General features: G+C 42.0%; 1 protein-coding gene across 1 annotated transcript in view; it reads left to right on the forward strand.

Moving 5' to 3' along the window:
- lrmda (leucine rich melanocyte differentiation associated) overlaps positions 1-22,311 on the forward strand; it is a 305,490-nt gene that overhangs the window by 282,043 nt on the left and 1,136 nt on the right. The gene's annotated exons all lie outside the window — the stretch shown is intronic.

Below are 22,311 nucleotides of genomic sequence, written 5' to 3' on the forward strand. Positions count from 1 at the left end.
AACCATGTTGGCTGCCTTGCAATGATTTCTGCTGGAGGAGTGTGATAAGATCCCACAGTAGTGTGTGGCCAGCATGTGGCAGACGTGCTAGAGTATTATGTGACGTCAGACTGTTCATGCTATTGTAACCAATACAAGTTACGAGTTGGCTCACTTGAGACAACTCGTGGTCAAGAAATGGAATGCCATCCCACAGGATTGTGTGACCAGCATGTGGAGGAGGGGCCAGGTTATTGTAGGATATCAGAAAGAAGCTATTAACGCTAATGGGACCAACTCAATCATAGCCATTAGCATATGCTACGTATGTTAACATCTGCTTGGTGAAATTAGTTTCCGTCGATAAAAATATTTGCTAGTTGATACAGAGCAGCCAAACCCTTTCTTGCGTCCCACAAGTTTTGCCATGATACTTGTTCGATGATGTGTGAACTACAAGTTTGGTTTGATTTTTGAGGGATATTCCCCTCACCAGAAATTGGTTGATTTGCGTGGCATTGTTTGGAAGTTTCACTGAATTGGTACTAGGTTCTCTCGACAAAGCCATCGCAGTCAACTTGTACAGTGATATCTTAGAAGCCACTAGCCTGTGACAAGGTACTCCAGACAATTCGTCGATCTTAATGCTGTGCTGTGCAGTCGATAATATTTGGCTTCATTAATTCCTGTGCCCTGAGAAGACATCCTGGCCCTATTAGTCCTGAAATCTCATCCCCATCTCTGCCATACCTCAGCTGTGACTCAACCGAGCAGCCAAGCAGATAATACGCTCTGAGCTCTGAAACATGTACCATTATAATTAGCTTTGTCAGGTCTGAGCCCCTACAACCCTCATGCAGATAATATGATAATATGTCTTCATAACCAGCTGACCTTACATGCTCAATATTTCTCCCCTTATGAAGATTACATGTCAATAAAGTAATTGAGTCCCGGGGTGTACGGCGAGTGAAGATTTAGGTTATTGGACTTTTCGGGGGCAGTGATGTACGAGCGTTATTATTCCGCCTGTCAGGGGACGTGCGAGGGAGGGTGAGGACAGTCCGAAGAGTGTCATGGGGGAAGAAGAGGAGCGGGGCGGGTTAAACAAAGAAAGAAAATGAGAGAGCAAGAATGAAGAAAAGCACGAGAGAGAGAGATGGAGAGAGGCGGCGGGAGAGGAGAAGATCATTTCTCACGAGGTGAGACGGATCTACAGTTAATCATGGGCTCATTGCTTCATCTCTTCATTTGAACAGCGGATATGCCTAATAAATTAATAGTAGAAGAGATGCTGTGGAGCCATCTGTCTGAGTGCCCGGGTTTGTCAGGGACAGCTATGGACAATTCCTGGTTTGATTCCTCCAGCCGGCATAACGTGCAACATATCTAAATGTCCATAATCACTCGCTCAATACCCAGCCCCAGTGCATTCGTGAAATTTTGTGTAATACATTTCAAAAATGCACGTAAGACAATTTTGTGTTTGTAACAGTAATTTATTTCTGAACACTGACCAAAAGTCATATTTCTGTATTTAATTTTGATAGTTATGTTTTGTTGTTGTTGTTGTTTGTGTTTTGAATTATCCAATGATATTTAAAGGACATTTACCTGTCTCATTTAAAGCTTACTTTATCTTTTTTTTTTTTTTTCTTGAAATAATTTTATGGTACATATACATACATTTGACAATGCTCGGTGGAATACATTTTGGTCACCGACAACCATGCAGTTTGAGTTATAATCAGTGAAGCTTATTAACAGAACCTGCTTTTATTCGACTTTTGTAGGATTTTATATTTTAACAAAAAGAAACAGAAACCAGACAAATGCTTGTTTTCACGAAAACATTTTTAACCTAAGTAATTTGAAGTTTTCACAAAATATAATAATTTTAATAAAATATACCTGTTGTCCGCATTGTGAGGAATTTTTATGTGAGAATTTGTCCCGTTTAAATGATTAATGCTAAATTATTAGTATTAGTAGTAATAATGTTAGTTGTTGTCATCGTACTAAATTGAGTTCATACCTTTATAGTGCTTAATGTATGTGTACAATTTCCCACTAAATTATCCATACAGCACTTGGATTAGAAGACATTTACAAGTATTCACCCCATTCTCCTTTTCCATATTTTCTTACAGCCATAATCCAAATTAGATACAATAATATTTATGGATGTCCCGATCACATTTTTTTGTACCCGAGTCCAAGTCTTGGATTTTAAGTATCAGCCAATACCAAGTGCTGATCCAATACATATAACTACCATAACTAAACTTTTAATATTTAAAAGAACAACCAAAAATAAATTAGTAACAAGTACAATAATAATATTTAAAGAATAGAAATAAAAAACTATATATATTGAGCAAATATAACTAATTTCAGTTATCCTAATTGACCGATAACTGGAAAATTTCAGTCTGATTTCATGTTAGACAGTCAGGGGGGAAATGAACGCCTTGGCCTCTTAGGGGGAGTGTAGAGCAATGCATGCATGGAGCTACACATTTGCGGTAAAAAAGAATAGAAGAAGAATATCGCAATGAAACATACATTTTTAGTCATTTTTCACGGATTGGGGAAAAATATATGCCTGTGAATATTGTTATATTACCTGTCTGTAAGTGTTACTACGGAGTTTGTGTGTACATATTCGTTATTTGAAGGTAAATCCCACCCGTGATCTAATGCTAATTCTAGCTTGCCCGTCAATGTGGGTTTCCTTTGACTGTTAGCATTAAGCTGGTGACATCTAAAACGATCATGTGTGTGTTGTATTCAAATATACAATGTTTATAATATTTTTTTTTTGCATCTTTAGTTTAACAGTAAACTACACCCGGGGTGTCATTAAACAGTTTAAAGCATGCTCAGGGAGTGCAGAGACTATGCCTGTGTGTGTCAGCACGCACACAGAGTCTGCATGTCACTTACAGTCATTTATATTATACCGGTACTAAAAATACCCCGAAAAGTGAACATTGTTTAATAGAAAACAAAGCTATTACTGTTCCATTTGGTACAGTCTTTGTACCTTTTGGATATATATTTTTTTCACTTTATGATATTTAAAATTTCAGAAAATGAATAAAAGCAATCTTTTTCACCCAATCTCGATCAGTTGAAAATCACGTGATCGTCCTCGATTTTCGATCACGTGATCGGATCGGGACATAGCAAATAATAATTATATCTACAGCGTAGATATAATTATTACATGATAAAAATAATCATTTCTTTAACATTTTACACATCTTCTTTTCCTTTCGGCTTGTCCCTTTAGGGGTCGCCACAGCGGGTCATCCTTTTCCATGTAAGCTTATCTCCTGCATCCTCCACTCGAACACTAACTGACCTCATGTCTTCCCTCACGACATCCATCAACCTTCTCTTTGGTCTTCCTCTAGCTCTCTTGCCTGGCAGCGCCATCCTCATCATCCTTCTACCAATATACTCACTATTTCTCCTCTGGACGTGTACAAACCATCGAAGTCTACTCTCTCTAACTTTGTCTCCAAAACATCGAACCTTGGCTGTCTCTGATGAGCTCATTTCTAATTTTATTCAACCTGGTCACTCTGAGAGCGAACCTCAACGTCTTAATTTCCGCCACCTGCAGCTCTGCTTCCTGTTGTCTCTGCATGGTCTCTTCATGGTCCACGGGGATTCCAGTCTAACCTCATCTGTCAGCCTATCCATCACCACTGCAAACAGGAAGGGGCTCAGGGCTGATCCCTGATGCAGTCCCACCTCCACCTGAAATTCGTCTGTCACACCTACAGCACACCTCACCACTGTTCTGCTACCCTCGTACATGTCCTGTATTATTCTAACATACTTCTCTGCCACTCCAGACTTCCGCATGCAGTACCACAGTTCCTCTCTGGGTACTCTGTCGTAGGCTTTCTCTAGATCTACAAAGACACAATGTAGCTCCTTCTGACCTTCTCTGTACTTTTCCATAAACATCCTCAAGGCAGATAATGCATCTGTGGTACTCTTTCTACTCTCCCTTCTCTCTCATTTTCCTCATTCATCAACTCCTTGAATTTTTATTTCTATCTATCTAGCACACTACTGGCACCAGTCAACATATTTAATCACCCTAACCTGCTGCACATCCTTCCCAACTCTATCCCTCTGTCTGGCCAACCTGTATAGATCCCTTTCTCCTTCTTTAGTGTCCAACCTGGCATACATGTCATCATATGCCTCTTGTTTGGCCTTTGCCACCTCTACCTTTTCCCTATGTCGCATCTCAATGTATTCCTTTCGCCTCTCCTCGGTCCTCTCAGTGTCCGACTTCTTCTTCGCTAACCTTTTTCCTTGTATGATTTCTTGTACTGTGAGGTTCCACCACCAAGTCTCCTTCTCTCCTTTCCTGCCAGAAGATACATCAAGTACTCTCCTGCCTGCTTCTCTGATCACCTTGCCTGTAGTGGTCCAGTCTTCTGGAAGCTCCTCCTGTTCACCGAGAGCCTGTCTCACCTCTTCCCGAAAAGCTGCACAACACTCGTCCTGTCTCAGCTTCCACCACATGGTTCTCTGCTCTGCCTTTGTCTTCCTAATCTTCCTCCCCACCACCAGAGTCATCTTACACACCACCATCCTATGCTATCTAGCCACACGCTCCCTTACCACTACCTTACAGTCGGTAACCTCCTTCAGATCACAAAAAAGTGTTCACTACAGCCATTTGCATCCTTTTTGCAAAGTCTACCACCGTCTGTCCCTCCAAGTTCCTTTCCTGGATGCCGTACTTACCCATCACTTCTTCATCACCACTATTTCCTTCACCAACATGTCCATTACAATTTGCACCAATCACGACTCGCTCTCTGTCTGGGATGTTCAGAACTATTTCGTCTAGCTCCTTCCAGAATTTCTCTTGCACCTCTAGGTCACATGCTACCTGCATGGCATAGCCACTAATCACATTATACATAACACCCTCAAGTTCGAGTTTCAGTCTCATCACTCGATCTGATACTCTTTTTACCTCCAAGACATTCTTAGCCAACTCTTCTTTTAAAATAACGCCTGCTCCATTTCTCTTCCCATCTACACCATGGTAAAATTATTTAAACCCTGCCCCTAAACTTCTAGCCTTACTGCCTTTCCACCTGGTCTCCTGGACACACAATATATCAACCTTTCTCCTCATCATCATGTCAACTAACTCCAGAGATTTTCCTGTCATAGTCCCAACCTTCAAAGTCCCCACATTCAGTTCTAGGCTCTGTGCTTCCCTCTTCTCTTTCTGCCGAAGAACCCGCTTTCCACCTCTTCATCTTCTTAGACTTCGACCCACAGTAGCTGAATTTCCACTGCCGCAGGCAGACGTTGTTAACCCGGGCCACGGCCGATCAGGTATGGAATGCTTTGGATGAGTGCTCGTATTTATTTGGCAAAGTTTTAAGCCGGATGCCCTTCCTGACGCAACCCTCTGCATTTATCCAGGCTTGGGACCAGCCTACAGTTTGCACTGGCTTGTGCCCCCCATAGGGCTGCATTTTTTAAATTTTACACATATTGCTCCTTAAGATCTAAACGTGTTTAGTTTCATGCAAATTTCTAAAAATAAATCAAATAAAATATCTCATGTAATTTTCAAGAAAGTTTTCACACCCTTTGCGAGGACAGCAACAACTTGATTGGTGTACGCCAATTTATTTATGTTTTTTCATTTTTGTGGGTGGAGAAAAAGCATTTTTCACTGTCGTAATGGGGAAGTGTGTGGAATTTTAAATTGGAAATAATTTCATCCATTCTGGAATGTGGCTGCAACATAACAATGTGGCGGGAAAAAAGTGAACAGGGTTGCATACCTGGTTGCATACTAAGAGAACCACCACAGTCAATACCAAACATAGACCATGTGACCTTGTACAAAACATAGACCATTTGACCTTGTCATATATATGTCTTGTCCTCTGTTGTTACATGTCTCATACTGTCTCCACGAATTGTGGGTAAATACCATTTGGGCCAGCATAATTTGACTGTCAGTGCCAGAGACAGAGGTAATGGCATGTGAAAACAAGTGCGAGCAAACAATGGCGCTTGGACACAATTTCAGCTGTTAGGGGAGATGGAGGCTTGAGACACACGCATAGGTGAGGTGGGACAGCAAATGTTAAAGGATATTTTAGCGTGTCCTCTCAGATTAGGGCCCAGAGATTGATATCTTCCAGTCAGATGAAGCCTTGACATGAGTGATCCTGCCCTTCCATCATTGTGACAAGTGGCTCTCGGCTAACGCTCACCCGTGTCGATGGGCACACGCCATACGCCACGAGGGCCCTGGCTAACGTACCCGCCCTCCTCTCGCTCTGCCTCGCGCTGCCATCTCCGATTTCTTTTGCCCTTCTCCCCACCATGTCATGTCCAATCACTGTCCGGCTGGCCTGGCACCCAGTCGGGCACGCAGGGATTTGGAGCTCTAGGTAGAAACTGCCTCACAGGCGTCAGGATGGACTCTGAAATTATTCTACATAATAGCGGGGTGCCTGTGTGGCCCCAGACTGGCAAATCAATAACAAGGACCAGGATGTAGCGTAAGTGGCTGATAGCTGCAGGGGAGGCTAATGTGTGAACCAGGACTGCAATCCCTGGGCACTGGAGTTGATCAGGTGGAGCCTGCTACGTTGGCGAATGTTGATTCATACATCAGTTTGTATTGATCCTTGAAGGTTAGTTTCAGGTCACAAGAAAATGGCTGCAGCAACCTAAATGGGGGAATTGCTGTATCCAGACATCACGAGTTGTGAAGCGTACCCACGCATGGCAGGGTTTACCTTCTGAAGCGTTCCTCTCTCCTCTTTATGTTTTCTTTGAATTACGAGCTTTCTCTTGGTTGATTTGTTTGCCTTGTGTTGAAATACAATATTTCAGCTACCAGCGAGCTTCAGGTACGGCGCCATTTGAGTGCCTTGAAAAAAAATGGGGCAATTAAGGTACTATAATCAGGGGTGCACACAAGTGGTACTGACCAGATTCAAGTGTATCATTGCGCATTTGCGTGACAACCATTTTGCATTTTCTTTCTTTTATGGAGTGTAGCGGAAGAAGGGGCTCGAGTCATGTTGCGTTGTTTGCAAACCGCACGTCTAAACGAGCAAATCTTTTGAGTGAAAGTTCTGAATGGAATTACTTTATGAACGTATTCGTTCCTTTCTCACTTCAATTGAGCTCAGCCGCGAGCATGAGCCATGAGTTACAAACGGTGCAACTCGTGGGGAGGCGATGGTAGCTAAGTTCAGAGGAGCCGCCAACGACACCGGCATGCTTCTTGGTTGTCTTAGTTTCGCTGTTTAGCAGCTAGATTGGTCAAAATATGTCTATGGACTGGATCATATAAGATCATATCTGAAAATAACTTTTCCCCTACAGAAATATAACACGAGGTCGATAGACTTCGATACATTGTACTCATTCATATTTTATATCCAATCGTTTGGTGTCAATAGAACCATGCCAAGTTAGTTTGACGCCCGCAGCACAGTAGCAGCTAGTCACAACAGGCGCTAATGTTTGTACTCGCTGCAGCCGTGTAGCCTACTTCAGCAGTGGGAGAGTGCTGGATAAAAAAGAAAATGAAGTGTTCTCTTGGAAGAAACGACAGGAGACACAGCACAAGGCTCAACAGATGACATCGTTGACAAGAAAGGCCCACAAAGTTCGGTAGTGTGGAGTTATTTAGGGTTTGTAAAGTGTGATAAAAAATCTAAAAAAAAAAACCAGTAAAGTGCACTGCAAATTATGTCAAGTGTATATTCACACAAAGAAAGAGAATACCATCAGTCTTTTTTACCACCTGAAGCACTGCCACCCGCTAGCGCACTCTCAATGCAAGACTTGAAAGCTTTTTGCATGGTAAGATTATACATGTTTATGAATATATACGTTTTGTCTGACGCGATTGTATAACATTCCATGTCATATTCAACTTTTGACAAAAGATAAATATTTAGATCGAAAGGTTTGCAATAATAGTAATATTAAAGATTGAAAAAAAAAAAACTGATTTGTTTTGTATCTTGATATATATCGATATCAACTGATTTGAATATAATGATCGCGAAAAGATTTTTTTCCCATATCGGCCAGCCCTAATGGAACCGGTCCGCTGCTGCCCTAGAGAACTGCGCCAAATCAGCCGATCCTACAATCCCATACTGTGATTCTTTAAGTTCATCCAGTGCGGTCGGTGGGTCAGGAAACAAATGAGCACCAACCAACAACCTCTGTTGCTTTTTTGGAGAACCTGACCAAAATTATTAGGTGCACGCCTCACTGTAACACCCTCACATGGGAGCAAGGAGAATCAAAGTTGCAGATGCTCAGCATCTGTTAATTGAATGGGACAAAGTCCAACACCCAAATACAAAATGAGAACAGTCGCAAGGAGCTGCTGTTGACCACCAACTCACGCACAGACGCTCTAGGAGACGAACTGACCCCAGCTCCTCAAGTCACACGTAGGCCACGCCCCTTGACGGCACACGTCAAACACACAAATACTACAACAGGCTCCATACAGCAACTACACTTTTATGTCTTTACATATGTTTAGACAATATTGTTTTTCTTTAATAAAAACACTTAAGAGGCTGGAATGGATTTATGGCATTTGCTTTCATTTATATATTGCAAGATGAGTAAAGTAGTATATCAAGGCACCACTGTATTGAGTAATGGGTGATAGTTGTTGCTTTTTCAGACTTCTCTCAGATGTTTAATGTGTTTCCTTTCTTATTTTCTTTTTTTTTTTGTTCTGTTCGGCTGTTAGGTCAAGCAGAATGGAAAATCTGTATCCCTTTATGCCGGAACAGTTTTACTGTCTCACAGTGGAGTTTTTAAGCTTCCGCTGTGGTTTCTTAGTATTATAATTGAGGCTTATTGCGAATCAGAGTCAATCAGTCGAACAGGACAAAGTTTTTAGAGGGGAGAGAGAAACAAAGACAAAAGACAAAGCACTAATTGTAAACAGGATGAGAGAAGTAAGTCATTACATTATCTACAAAAATGATGTGTTGCATGGGGCTGTCGTGCTACACCCTGTGAGGGAAGGACAGGACAAGATAGAACAGGACAAGGACAGGAGAAGAAGCATGCAGGACAAGGGTCGTGAACCCGGCTGTACAACTGAAGTGTGGTGGGAGTGACTATGTAAATTATAAAAGTCTATAGGATGAAAGTGCGAGTGAGGCGATACCCAAGCAGACCCAGGGCGGTCCGCCGGCCCCACCGAGGCGCCCCGACAACCGGCCACCCAGTGGCGGCCACAGGGACCCAGTGCCACCCCCTCAGCCAACCACCCCACCCCACCCACCGCCCCACATCTCTCTTATCTCCTTGACTGTTCTGAAAAATAGAGGCGCTAGTGTTGTCCAAAAATGTTGAATGAATTCAACGGGGATTCCTTTCTTTATTTTCAATCGCCATTATGAAGGATGTATTTTTACCCTGCAACGGGTGAAGAAAATACATTTTTACAAATATTTGTGTTCGAGCAGCTTAGAAAAGTGCATGGGGAGTAAGATTTGATGCATACAAAAATCCCAGTGGACTAAATTTTGCCCACCATTTTTTGACTTGATGGAAATCGTTGGTGACAGGTGGCGAGGTGCTATTTTGTCCAACGATGCGTGAAGTCCATCATTGTCTGTGCGGTTTAGTTAACGTGGCACTTAGCGACTGACATTGTTCGGGAGCCAGCAAAACACTGTCATTGTCGTGTCATTTATGTTTTTTCGTAAGCCAATTTGACATGCGTCGCACACCGAATGCCCGGCTGCTGCCTTCTTACAGTAGGCGTGCTCGTCGAGACGCATTTTCATGCACACTTATTTCTATGCCAAATCCCCTTCTCGGAGGCCACTTGTGTCCTTGCACTGTGGCCATGGATTTACAAGCTACCTTCCTTTGAACACTTTTATGTGGTTGTAATTGACCTGACAATGGGGTTCATTACGCAGTCCCTTTCATGCTGTTTTGCCTGATAATTATTATTTAATGTGTTCAGATGGAGAGCATCATTAATTCATCCCTTCCTCCAATGTCAAAGAGATGAACAGCGAAGTTATCACTCTCTGGTGATTAATATTACACTCTTTTGTTATTGAATCCTGTCCCAGTGATTAAACCTTCATGGAGTGACTCACCAGCAGCTCTTATTAACGGCGACATTACCAAGCACCAACGAGGCTCTAATTGCTGTTTTCACTTTTTCCCCCAACCCGTGCTGGTCAGAGGTTTGAAACACTTATCTGTGGCATTTCTTTTAATTAGAAATCCCGTGCCTAATGAAGAACACAATCGATCAGTGTCACGCCATCCGTGCGTGTGGGGTGGGATTCACATGTTGACGGAGAAAATGAGCACTGGTGATTAGTGGCATCATTAGTGGCTCCACACGCCCTTAAGGGGAGACAATGTCGTTCACTGACTGGCACGGTAAGTAATCGTCTTGTCATTGTGGCACTGACAGGAGATTTTTGTAATTGTTTTGCTGTGAGAGTTGCTTGATGACAGTGGATGCTTCGTGAAAGACGCTCCAAGGAAACTTCATAATCTCGTGAAAGCACCCTCGTCTTATCTCCGCGCTCCAGAGCTACTGTAAGCACTGTTCTCTCCTGGCTCCATGTGGAATAAATGTCACTAAAATTAATTTCATCCTTTTTTTTTCATTAGAGCCTCCTTCCACCTCCACTCACACACCCACATACACACAACAGTGATATCATACTTCAGTCAAAATTTATGTGCCCCGAAATTCAATTTCCTTTCTCGTCCTCGTGGGTTGGAAGTACGACGACTGATAGGCGTTTATCTGCCTATAACTGTAATTCAGCCATCAGTGGATAATGCAGTCCTCTATTTAAAGCGTTTGATTATGGCCATTTTGTCAAATGACAATGATGGAGTGTCATGTTATATTGTTAAACTAGCAGATAGCTGCTTCCGTGTTACATTGCATGTATGTAATTTAGATTTGACACCATGATTTACACGCTTTGGGTACACCATCTATTGAGAACTGTATCATAAATTATGCCTTGAAAAAGAGCTCTGTTGTCGATATTTCCTCAAATAGTCGGCTCAAATACCATGCGTCTATTAATAATCTCACTGTGCATCGTCCACTTCAACAAATAAACTTCTTACTTTGAATAGATGCCATAATTACCTACTGTATATGCTATGACTTTTACCATCATGCATCACTTTGTATTTCTTAACACACAACACCCACCAACTTAATCACAGACATGGCATCTGTACAGCCGACATTTGAGAGTTTGAAGTGCAACTCTATGGAGGGCAGTGCATTCCAGAGCTGCTCAACATTGAAACAACATTCAATAAACGTTTGGGAAATGAGGACACTAATTGTTGAAGTTTTGAAGGTGGAATTCTTTCCCATTCTTGCTTGATGTACAGCTTCAGCTGTTCAACAGTGCGAGGTCTCCGTTAACGTATTTTATGCTTCATAATGCGCCACACATTTTCAATGGGAGGCAGGTCTGGACTGCAGGCAGGCCAGTCTAGTACCCGCACTCTTTTACTATGAAGCCACGCTGTTGTATCACGTGCAGAATGTGGTTTGGCATTGTCTTGCTGAAATAAGCAGGGTCGTCCATGAAAAAGACATTGCTTGGATGGCAGCATATGTTTCTCCAAAACCTGTATGTACCTTTCAGCATTAATGGTGCCTTCACAGATGTGTAAGTTACCCATGCCATTGGCACTAACACAGCCCCATACCGTCACAGATGCTGGCTTTTGAACTTTGCGTCCATAACAGTCCATAACAATGTGGACTCGTCGGACCACAGAACACTTTTCCACTTTGCATCAGTCCATCTTAGATGAGCTCGGATGTGCATGTGGACGTGCATATAATGATCAGTTCCTAATATTTGAATGAAGCTGCACTAGTTGAGCGTCAGTGATATTATCCTGCATGTCAAGCGATGAATTTCTTCTTGTATTGTAAGCAAGCCCTCTCTTTCCTGCCTGCCCTCCCTCTCCGCCGTCACCCTGGCTTCTGCTGGGTGAAAAATGGCCCACATTTCCCTGATAGCCTGTGTGGATGTGGAGAGTATAAATGGCTAATGAATTACAGATGAACATTGACGCAAATTAATCTCCCTGATGTCCCAGGATGTCCCAGGGTTATATGGCAGCTATTTAAAAGTTTAATCAATACGCTGAAGTCGAGAACATGCAGCGGCTGCAGTTGTTTGGCTGCAGTAAACAGTCGGGAAGGGAAGCGTAGAGGAACAGGCCTGAGCGCGGGACATGCATCATGACGACAGCTATTTGTGTTTAATGGACTAAATATTTTTTATTGCAGAAGGGTAAATGTCACTTTACTTCCCAAAGTTGCACTCGGGAGTTTTGTTTGAGTCCCCGCAAGGGAGGCAGATGTCACCTCAGCTGTTAGAATGACAAAGTGCACCACGGTGGAGCATGCACATCATTAAAATGACAACATGCACCTCATGATGCTCTTTATTCAACAGCGTCAATTTGCACTTAAGTTGCAAAGCATGTTTCATTTCTTCCAAGTAATTCTGTTTTTTGAAAAATGTCCGTTCTTTCTTATCAATAGGGCTTTTGGGCCCAACTTCTGCCTGGCAACAAGTTGCCAGACACACGTGTGAGCAGGAAAAATTCATTTGACCAAAAATTTTGTTCAGTTGTGATTATATATATTTTATAGAATACATCAAATAGAGTGGACGGCCGCCTCCGCATTGCACCATTTGCAAATTCACCTACTTATGATTTCTGCAAGTAGTGAGTCTCTAGCATTGGCAACCAGCTGGCTTGACAGCGAACAGAACAAAAACGAGGAATAGGCTACTGTTTAAATCAGTGATTTCCAACCTTTATGGAGCCAAGGCACATACTGTATTTTACAATTGAAAAATCTCACCAACAAACAAAAATGTCACAAAAAGTGAATACATCAATCACTGTATGTACTTCCGGCCATCTAATATATAATAGAAATTAATTTATTTGTTGTGTCTGTCACTATGCCTCACTGGCATGAATAGATGAACAAAGATACATTATTTCTTTTAAATAAATATTTTTTGAGCAATACATACAATTTTATAATTTCCCACGGCACACCTGAAGAGCGCTCATTGAGAATCACTGGTTTAAATATGGTGGCACGGCGGGAGACTGGTTAGGGCGTCTGCCTCACTGTTCTGAGGACCGGGGTTCAATCCCCGGCCCCGCCTGTGTAGAGTTTGCATGTTCTCCCCGTGCCTGTGTGGGTTTTCTCCGGGCACTCCGGTTTCCTCCCACATCCCAAAAACATGCGTGGTAGGTTAATTGATGACTCTAAATTGCGATTGGTTGACAACCAGTTCAGGGTGTACCCCGCCTCCTGCCCGATGATAGCTGGGATAGCCTCCAGCACGCCCGCGACCCTAGTGAGGAGAAGCGGCTCAGAAAATGGATGGATGGATGGTTTAAATATTGGTTTCCCATATACGTATGTTATGTTTTATGTTAGTATCTAGGAAGCGTAATGGTGTGTTAATGCAATAGCATCATTGCTAAGTACTGCTGAGTAGTGCTTGTGCAAAGTTTGTTGCTCTTACTACGCCAACAGTTTTGAAAAATTTTATGTCGTGCCCTTGAAATGGGTATGGATTATGCAAGAGCAATTAAAAGCACATTTAATGCCAAGGTATTGTTTTGGCCACCGTTTGTTAGTTTAATAGAATTAGGCCAAAATGAGAACATTGATTTTCATGAAACGTTGTGCAGAAGTTGAATCTATGACGTTTAATTGCACATCCGGATAAAAATTTGTAGTCCCGTCCATCAAAGCCGAATGTCTACATCAACCTCCCTGGTCCAGAAAAGACAAAGATTTTCGTCCACTTGATGCTCGGGATGCAAACGTTCCCCTCATCCCAGAATAAATAATTATATGGTCCCATCATCTTACATTGCCTTCCATGTACCAGTAAGTGGCGTGTTAACATAAAAATGGACAAATACACTATTATTTCACTTTTGTTATCAGGTGAAAAGCAAACATTGCATTGGTAAGTTTCTGGCACATTTGACCACAGAGAAGCAGCTTCCTGGCATTTGGGACGCACACATCTGGTATGTACTGTATGTCCCGCTTTAGTATCCTGTTGCCATCTTTTGAGGTGATTTATGGTTTTCATTGGTCATTTGATTTACCTCGTCGTTTCTCATCCATGAAATGAAACACATATCCAATATTTTGAGGGGAGGGGGGTGGACATGCTTTGCCATAACAAGCTACGGTACATCACAGTCCGCTGGCTGTTGGGTTATGGGAGACAGAGGGGTTATCTATCTATCTACAACCCCCCACCCACCCAGTGGAAGGTAGGTGCCGACTGCGTCTCATGACGTTGGGCTGAGCTGATAAAAGGGTGACTAGAGATGGATGGTGACCACAATAATAGCTGTGGCTCACAGCAGAGTCCTCCTCACGCTCATAAGTCACTCTTGCATCAACTCTGACCCCCTCACCCAGCCCCCATATGAGCTCCCCCACACCCACGCTAGCATTTTCTCACTCCTTGGAGATAATACCGAAAGTCTAATTGCCTTGTTAATTGCCCCCCCCCCCCTTCTATAGTTGCATTTTTTTTCCCCTGATGGATGGCAGCACTGATGGAATTGTTGGCTAAGTGGCCAAACTGCAGGGTGGGGTTGTGGAGAAATAAAGTAATAGAAATCGGTGAAAAGAGGGAAGAATGGAGGCGAAAATAAGAGATTAGAGAGGAGGCAGGCCGAGGGGAATAAGTTATAGGATGTGAAAAGGAGGCAGCGAGTGGATTCATGCCAAGAATAGATAACCTTGATGTTAAAAGCTATATCCGTCGGATGTGTCTTGTCTGTGACATATTGATGGCCCTTGAAAAGAGTCAAGCTGATTGTATGCAGGGAACAATCATTAAAGCCTCTCCGGCTCCTTCCTCTCTCACTTTTTCTTATCTCTGCATAATTTTGTGTGTGTGTGCCTTCTAATGAATGGCCTTTTTCGCAATGTGCTACAAACAGGATCACTCTATTAGTCGTCATTTAGGCGGCACCATGTATTAAAGAGAATAACGTGAGGTGGTAAATGTTTAATATAGAAGGAATACAGCAACATACAGCAGCACTTAAAACAATTTATGGCAGCTTTACAGATGCTACATCTCCTGGGTATAATGTGTATAACGTGATACATGGTAGTATCAGTCAGTAAAGGTAATTCAGAAGTTTATTTCAAGTAAGGCATTCATTTATTCAAATTGATCTTGGATCCTGCAATCAATTAAGGCATGGCGTTTATTGGAGTGGAAGCCACCAATTCAGGAGATACAGGAAATTAACAAAACTGAGTGTTATTATCTTTCTGAAGGCAGAATGTATGATACACTTCTCATTAGAGGGTGCAGGTATACCTACATTTTCTGAAACACAGGCAGGAAAACTCACGCAAAGCACATAGAATGACAAGACTGGACTGCACAACTAATGATAAACAGACAGCAACGGCACATTGTCAATGAAACGACAAGAACAGTACAGAGAGACAGCGGTGAACGGAAAGGAGAGCAAAGGAGAATGTATGTATGAATGATTGGTTGAAACATGAAGAGCATGATTCAATCACATTTTTAAAAACCAGGAACACAAATTATCCTGACATAGCGTCTAATTAGCAATACAATTTTGGAGCTTCTGAATGATGGAAGGGCTTTTTCTGAGCCTGACAAAACTCCTTTTAAACCTGCATTTCCTTGCATCTGGGTCATTTCGGCGCAATTTTGGCAAATTGCTCTCCCAGAGCAATTTTCCAGGTGTGCTGCCCCCAGTTTTGGGAATGAGTTAAGTCAACCATGACTTTTATGTGGTTGCTGAGTTCCCCAAAATTATCTTATACTGTACTCATGAGCAGCTCCCTTCAGAGAGTTCTGACTGTGCAAGCTGTGTGTGATTCAAAAGGGGTCATAGCAAATGATGTGGCGAAATATCCAATGTTGGTTTGGCTCTTCCACTTACAATTCCAATTCCATCACTTAAAACTTCATTTTGCACTTGCAGTGCTCTCCCATATTTTCCATGGTACAAACCTTCAGAGCTACCGAACGATAAACCCTCATTAATAAGGCAGTCTCCACCACATTTACGCCTGTTGCTAATCGTGCCGAAGTCTTCATAGATCTCGCGCAACACACCCACCAACAGCGTGCATAATCTTTTAGCGCGAACCTAGAATTCTGTTCTCGCTTTTTGGGATCTTAATAAAACAGGACCCAAGAGTTGTCTCTTGAAGGAGAAGATCCTGCACAGAGCAACAGTTGTGAAGCAATGCATCAAGGTCTTCTGATTAGCGTAGTGGCATTGGGGGCACTTTTGCAATCCCATTATGCCTTTGATGCTGGCTGAGTTCTTATGAGATTTTCTGATTGAATTCCAAATTTTACATCCTCAGGGGCAATCAGCTTTAGAGCTTCCACTGTCCACCATTGTTCACCCAGCGAAAAGCGATGGGAGCCCTTTAAATGAGACTAGATGCTGAACAACCAAAGATTCCAGTAGACACAAGCTGGAGGGTTTATATTTGTAGACTTTCATGAATAACCTTCACAGATGAAGGAACTGAAGCTGTAGGGTCCTGAAGCCTTCACGCTCTGCTGAGCTCACCACTTGTCCGTGAGGGACTGAGAAGGACTGAAGGAATCCAGTTCTTCGGCACTTATCGGGAGAAACTTTGGACAGTTTGTGAGCGCTGATGCAACAACAATTTGGAGGAGAGAAAGACTAAATGGAAGAAGAGCAATGGGGCATCTCAGACTTTTTTTTAACTCTAGTTACATCCCAGCTACATTTTCATTAAAAGGTACATAAAACAGTCCAACAAGTTCCCTTCACAGCGAGAGCTTGTGCTTATTACCAGAGAAGATGGACAAAGATGGCAGACAGAGAGAAAGCAACTATGCTACACTTGCATTTAACCGCCTTTGGGAGTCTACCTGATGAACTCCTGCTTGATACCAAAGTGCCAAAGCAGTCCTTAGTGGATCACATTCCAATCACTCCACGATGGCCATCCACTTTCACAAAACCATAACACACAGCGGGAGGAGCCGTTAAAAGCGACAGATTAATAAAGTAACAATAGGCCTAATGTTTGCGGGAAAACAGTCTGGCGTTTATGCTGCACGTCACTTAGCACCTGTGGTTGTTCTTCAAAACTCATCTCGTCTTTATTAACTCGATATCTGGTAGTGTCCTCTTGGTGAATGCAACAGTGTGCTTCCACCACGAGTGTCCTCACAACAGGGGCTTGATGTCTTCCTAGCAACATGAACAATGCTACCTGTATTTGCTTCTGCATAATAGAGTTGGAGGAATTTCCATAAAACAACCTCTCCTCTTTACCAGGCTTCTGCTATTAGAGCTACTGGCGACTAACTCATTCAAAGTGACCTCAACGTACATACATGAGGTACACCTGCACCTTGCAACGAATCACAGCCACAAAACCCCTTAAGGAGCAAGGGGGAAAGTAGTACAGGCCTATTGCATTGCGCTCCTCACATGTACATTTGATCAGTTTAGAAATAAAATGTTTGATAAAGACTGCCGGTAAGTCAGGGGTTTGACATAATAGTAACTGGTCGGTCTGAGCAAAAAAAAAAAAAAAGGCAAAAAGGTTAGGAGCCGCTGATTCAGATGTGATACTTATAATATATTGTCACAGTCCAATAAAAGCCATGTACATCCACATTTTCAGATTTGTTTCTCCTTTAGTGGAAAAATTTAGCAATTTATTGGAGAACATAATGGAGGCTAGAGTCAGCTTGTTACTTCATTGATCCCAAAGCATCAGTAAGTTAAATGATTTTAGTTTTATAGCAATAGTATCATAAAATAAATATATCTATACTGTATACAAAAGGTAATAAACAGCCCGGTTTCATCGGACACTACCCAATGATGAAGTATTTACACTAATGATGTAGTGAACCATAAAAACACGGTTTGGTTTGTTATTTTACAAATGTTTTAAATAGTAGTGGCAGCATAACTCTTGCGTAACAGCTATGTTCAAAAGAGTTGAATTTTACAAAAAAAAGTACAAATTTGTAAACATCAAATAATATAATGACACCCTACAACAAACAATAAAACTCCCCTTTAACCTATTTGGAGCCTTAATGACCATGTGCATGATGTAATCTACGGTAATGTATGATGTAACTATATCACACTGTCCAGTTTGTTGTCTATATATTTGTATTTGCTTTTATTTTTCTCTTTTACTCTGTTGTCTGCTGCCAGGTCGGGAGTACAAATGAGAATCTGTTTGCGATTGTCTTTCCTGGATAAATACAAGTTTTTATAAAAAAAATTAAATGAATATAGAACGTTTTTACATTGAGTGTGAGAAGACATTTAGAAAAGTTGCAACTTTCAGAAATTTCAAAAGCAAAGTGCAATATAGGCTTTTCATTTTACCCCATCATTTTTTACTTTTACTATTACTTTCTCAATCGTTGTTCAAATTAAGTATATTTTTGTGTTTTGACTTATTAACAGTACAGCATGTGGTTCTTTATCCAAGGTTATTTTGAGCGCCCTGCTCCAAGTAACCGTCAGCAATTGAATTGCATGTTCGTGATTGCGAGACGGCTCGTTGTTGAATGTTAGTAAATTGCACGTTAGTCAGAAGACCTTGTGTTGTATTACTGCACTCTGTGCATTTGCTCTGTACAATTTCTTCGCTCTTTCAAGATCAAAACTAAAGAAATAACTCTTCCAGTAAAATTGAAAATATATTGGCACAACCATTATACTGGAATTAATGTAATACATTTAAGAATCTTAAACTGTTACTTAAAAAAAATCAAAGATATCGCCTGTACGGTTAGTAAAGGTTTTATGATGCTGAGAGTTTGACGGTGGAACGGCTTAGTGGTATTTCCGTTAGTTCCTTTGCAAAAACAATTGTTTCCAAACTGAACAAATCATGTTTCTCAGCGTCCACGGAACAGATTGTGTTACAGTGTGCTGCATATAAAAGGGTCTCCCGTCCGGTGCCTGTCTGATCAGAGCGCTGTAAGACGGCCCCGAGTCCCGTGTTGTCAAGTCCAGTCTCCAGCCATGTTACCTTTGTCCTCGGGCAAACTGTGGCAGCTGGAGTTTGGAACCTCCTCACTGTCAGCAACACACACACACACACATATACTATATCCCACTCACACACCGGGGTAGCAGGCAGGCATGGAGCTGGTCCCGGATTTTATCGGAGGTGACAGCTTCTCACACTTGAGTGTTTGGATCACCTCAAGTATTTGGGCTGTGAGGGGGGAAACGAGCACTGCTCCACTACAAAGTCCAGATTTAGATTGACTGAGCTTGTCCTCGGGCCCGTGGGCACGCTGCGTCTTCTACTGCAGCAGCCTGACAAGAACACCCACTGCTGCCGCCAGGGACTGGTGCGTGCACATCTGTCGGCACACTTCATATGTATATCAGTGTGTGTGTGTGTGTACGACCACTTTGAGGAGACCGACGTGTCAGGTTGGCTTAGAATTGAGGGTGGCATCAGAATTTGCTTGGCACTAATATGGCACCAGTATCGCTGTCCCCGTCTCTGCTTTCTGTCACTTAGTCACCATTTTCTCCCCGCCCTTGACAGCATCTCTTTGGATTACGTGATTGTACTCGGAGCAGTCCTCATCCCGCCCCCGAGCGACGCCACCTTCCCCAGCCAGGCCCTTCTCTTTCTCCTCTTCCTCTCCTCCTCCTGCAATGGACTTGATGTGGATGTTCAAAAGCCTGGCGAAAGACGTATCTGTTCTCCTGTCAGAGGATCATTGACAGCCCTAATGCCACTTGTCCTTGCCTCAATTGGCAGCGCCCCGCCTGCTTCATCAAGCGGCGGCGTGTGACTCGAGAAGTAACGGCCCTCTACAAGGCCCTCCGGTCTCCAGACATGTTTTAATAGAGCATACAGGAGGCACATCAATTATTTTGGAACATGTTATGGCTTTCTGAATGCCCTGTTCAAAGTAGGGGTGGGTCAAAATATTGTGTTGTCTTTTTGGTTTTAATCATGCAAGAGAGTAAAACTTGTACAGCGCACAAACGCAGTATACAAGGCCTTCTGACAGCAACCACCGAACTGCCTTGTGATCACAAACAATTGTTTACAGATACTTGGAACAGGGCCTTCAATAATAACCCCGGATCATGAGCGACTTTCTGCTTCAACTTGTCTAAATACAAATATGTCACATGTAGCACCCTGCTCTGGTAAATGTCTCTTACAATAGTAAAACTACATTAAAGTGAACTACTCACCCTCACACGATGCGGATTGGAAATGGGAAGGTGTTACCAAGTGGACCACATTTGACTGCCCAAAACGCCAAACAATGGGACAAGACAAAGACAGCAAACACTGTACAGAGCACAAAATGCACAATACAAAGTTTTCAGACTAACACCACAGTCACTCACTTAACTCACGAAACATTGAGCCGACTTGTGATCACAAACGTGTATGGAACAGGGCGTTCAAAAAACGAGCCAAATGCTGCTTCACCAAGTCTAAAGACAAGTACATGATTTCTAGTACCCTGTGTTCTGGTAAATTTCCATTTCAATAATACCAATAAATTAAAGTAAAACTTCTTAAAATGGCTGAAAGACTTTCATTCTTTGAGACCACATCATGTCTTTCAATGTAGAATGTAAAAATGGAGCTATAAGTGATAGCTGAAAAAGAGATGTTACTCTGTGGCTCAGTATGGCCACGTCATGACTGTTGCATTGCCCAACTGCAAATGGCAGTCTGCGAGGGGACTTTTTGGACATAGCAGCTTAATATATCGGACTGAAAGGTCCTTGCATCTTCAATAATGGAGTCTCCACTGGCTGCCATCTTGACCATATGACTCTTCTTTGACTTTTACAGTTTAGCCACTGTTGACATTGGGCAAACGCGCTCTTCTTCTACTTGAAGTATTCCAAATGAAGTCATTTTTAAGAAGTCATTTTTCAAGGGGACGAGAGACTGGAGTTCAGGCTTTTTTGCAGGGAGCATGTGAAATAAAACATGAGTGCAGCTTGTTAAGTAGCAAGACCAACATTGGTTATCATGATGTCATGTGTTTTATACGCCTGTTAAATGCATTAACGAATGCACTCTGGACTTGTCACCCACCCGCCTTGATGGTTCAGCGCAGTGTTGTGTGTTTGGGGGATTGTGGGCGTCTTCTTCAAGGTCAACCGAGACAAGACATTCGCCCTTCCCAATATGGCCTCTCATTCAGTTCAAGGACAATTCCACATTTGCTCTCCTCAAAACGTCTCTGAGCTTTGACAAGCTTGATATTCTATGTGGTTTGTGCTTATTCTATATTTAGTGGATGAGTTGGGCAAGTTACTTCTAAAGTGTAATAATTTATATATTGACAATATATAAAATATAATAGAATATTTACATATATTTACTAGTCACTGTCATTTGAAAGTTGTATTACAAAATTGCTGTCTCTGAATTTCAATACGTTACATTACTTCTGTGGGACTTGAATCAAAACAGCTGCTAAATTATATTAAATTCTAAATAAGACATTTTTATTTTAATACACAGATGGGCTTTAACAAGACATTATTAAAATGTTTATTTATTGAACTGTTGTACTTAATAAATTCAAACAAAGATTTTTAAAAATTGCCTACTTCCAAAATATTGGCCGTAAACAAAGAAAAACAATAAATCACATGCATTTACCAAGCGTTACGTGCTTAGCATGTACAAACACTGAGTCGCATCACAAATGCTCAGTAGTTCTGTTGTAATGATTGACATGCTGACTGAATGGATGGAATTGGGGATGATTATGATTCATAATCCAAGCAAAGCGCTTTTTATAGGTTCCCCCCCCAAAAAAAGTGGTTCCACTATAATGATTGACGTCTTTTTCCATAGTCCAATTGATAGTCACTAAAAAGCCACCACAGTGCAGTGTAACCCTCCAAGAAGGCGGAGTTGAATTTTAAAATTATTTCACTGAACGAGGAGTAATATGTGACGACTGATTGAATGTAATCATGGACGATTTTAAAATGGCAGGGAGGTTTTTTTTAAATTTTTTTATTGGTTTACAAGACATAAGTGATTCTGCTCTAAGGATTGACACCTATTACATCCATCCAACGATCCATCGACTGGGACTGAAATGCAAATCAATGACGGTACAGTCACTGCTTTCATGCTTAATTAGAAACCCAGAG

Source organism: Phyllopteryx taeniolatus, chromosome 11, assembly GCF_024500385.1.
Source record: "Phyllopteryx taeniolatus isolate TA_2022b chromosome 11, UOR_Ptae_1.2, whole genome shotgun sequence".
In the NCBI taxonomy this organism is placed as follows: domain Eukaryota; kingdom Metazoa; phylum Chordata; class Actinopteri; order Syngnathiformes; family Syngnathidae; genus Phyllopteryx; species Phyllopteryx taeniolatus.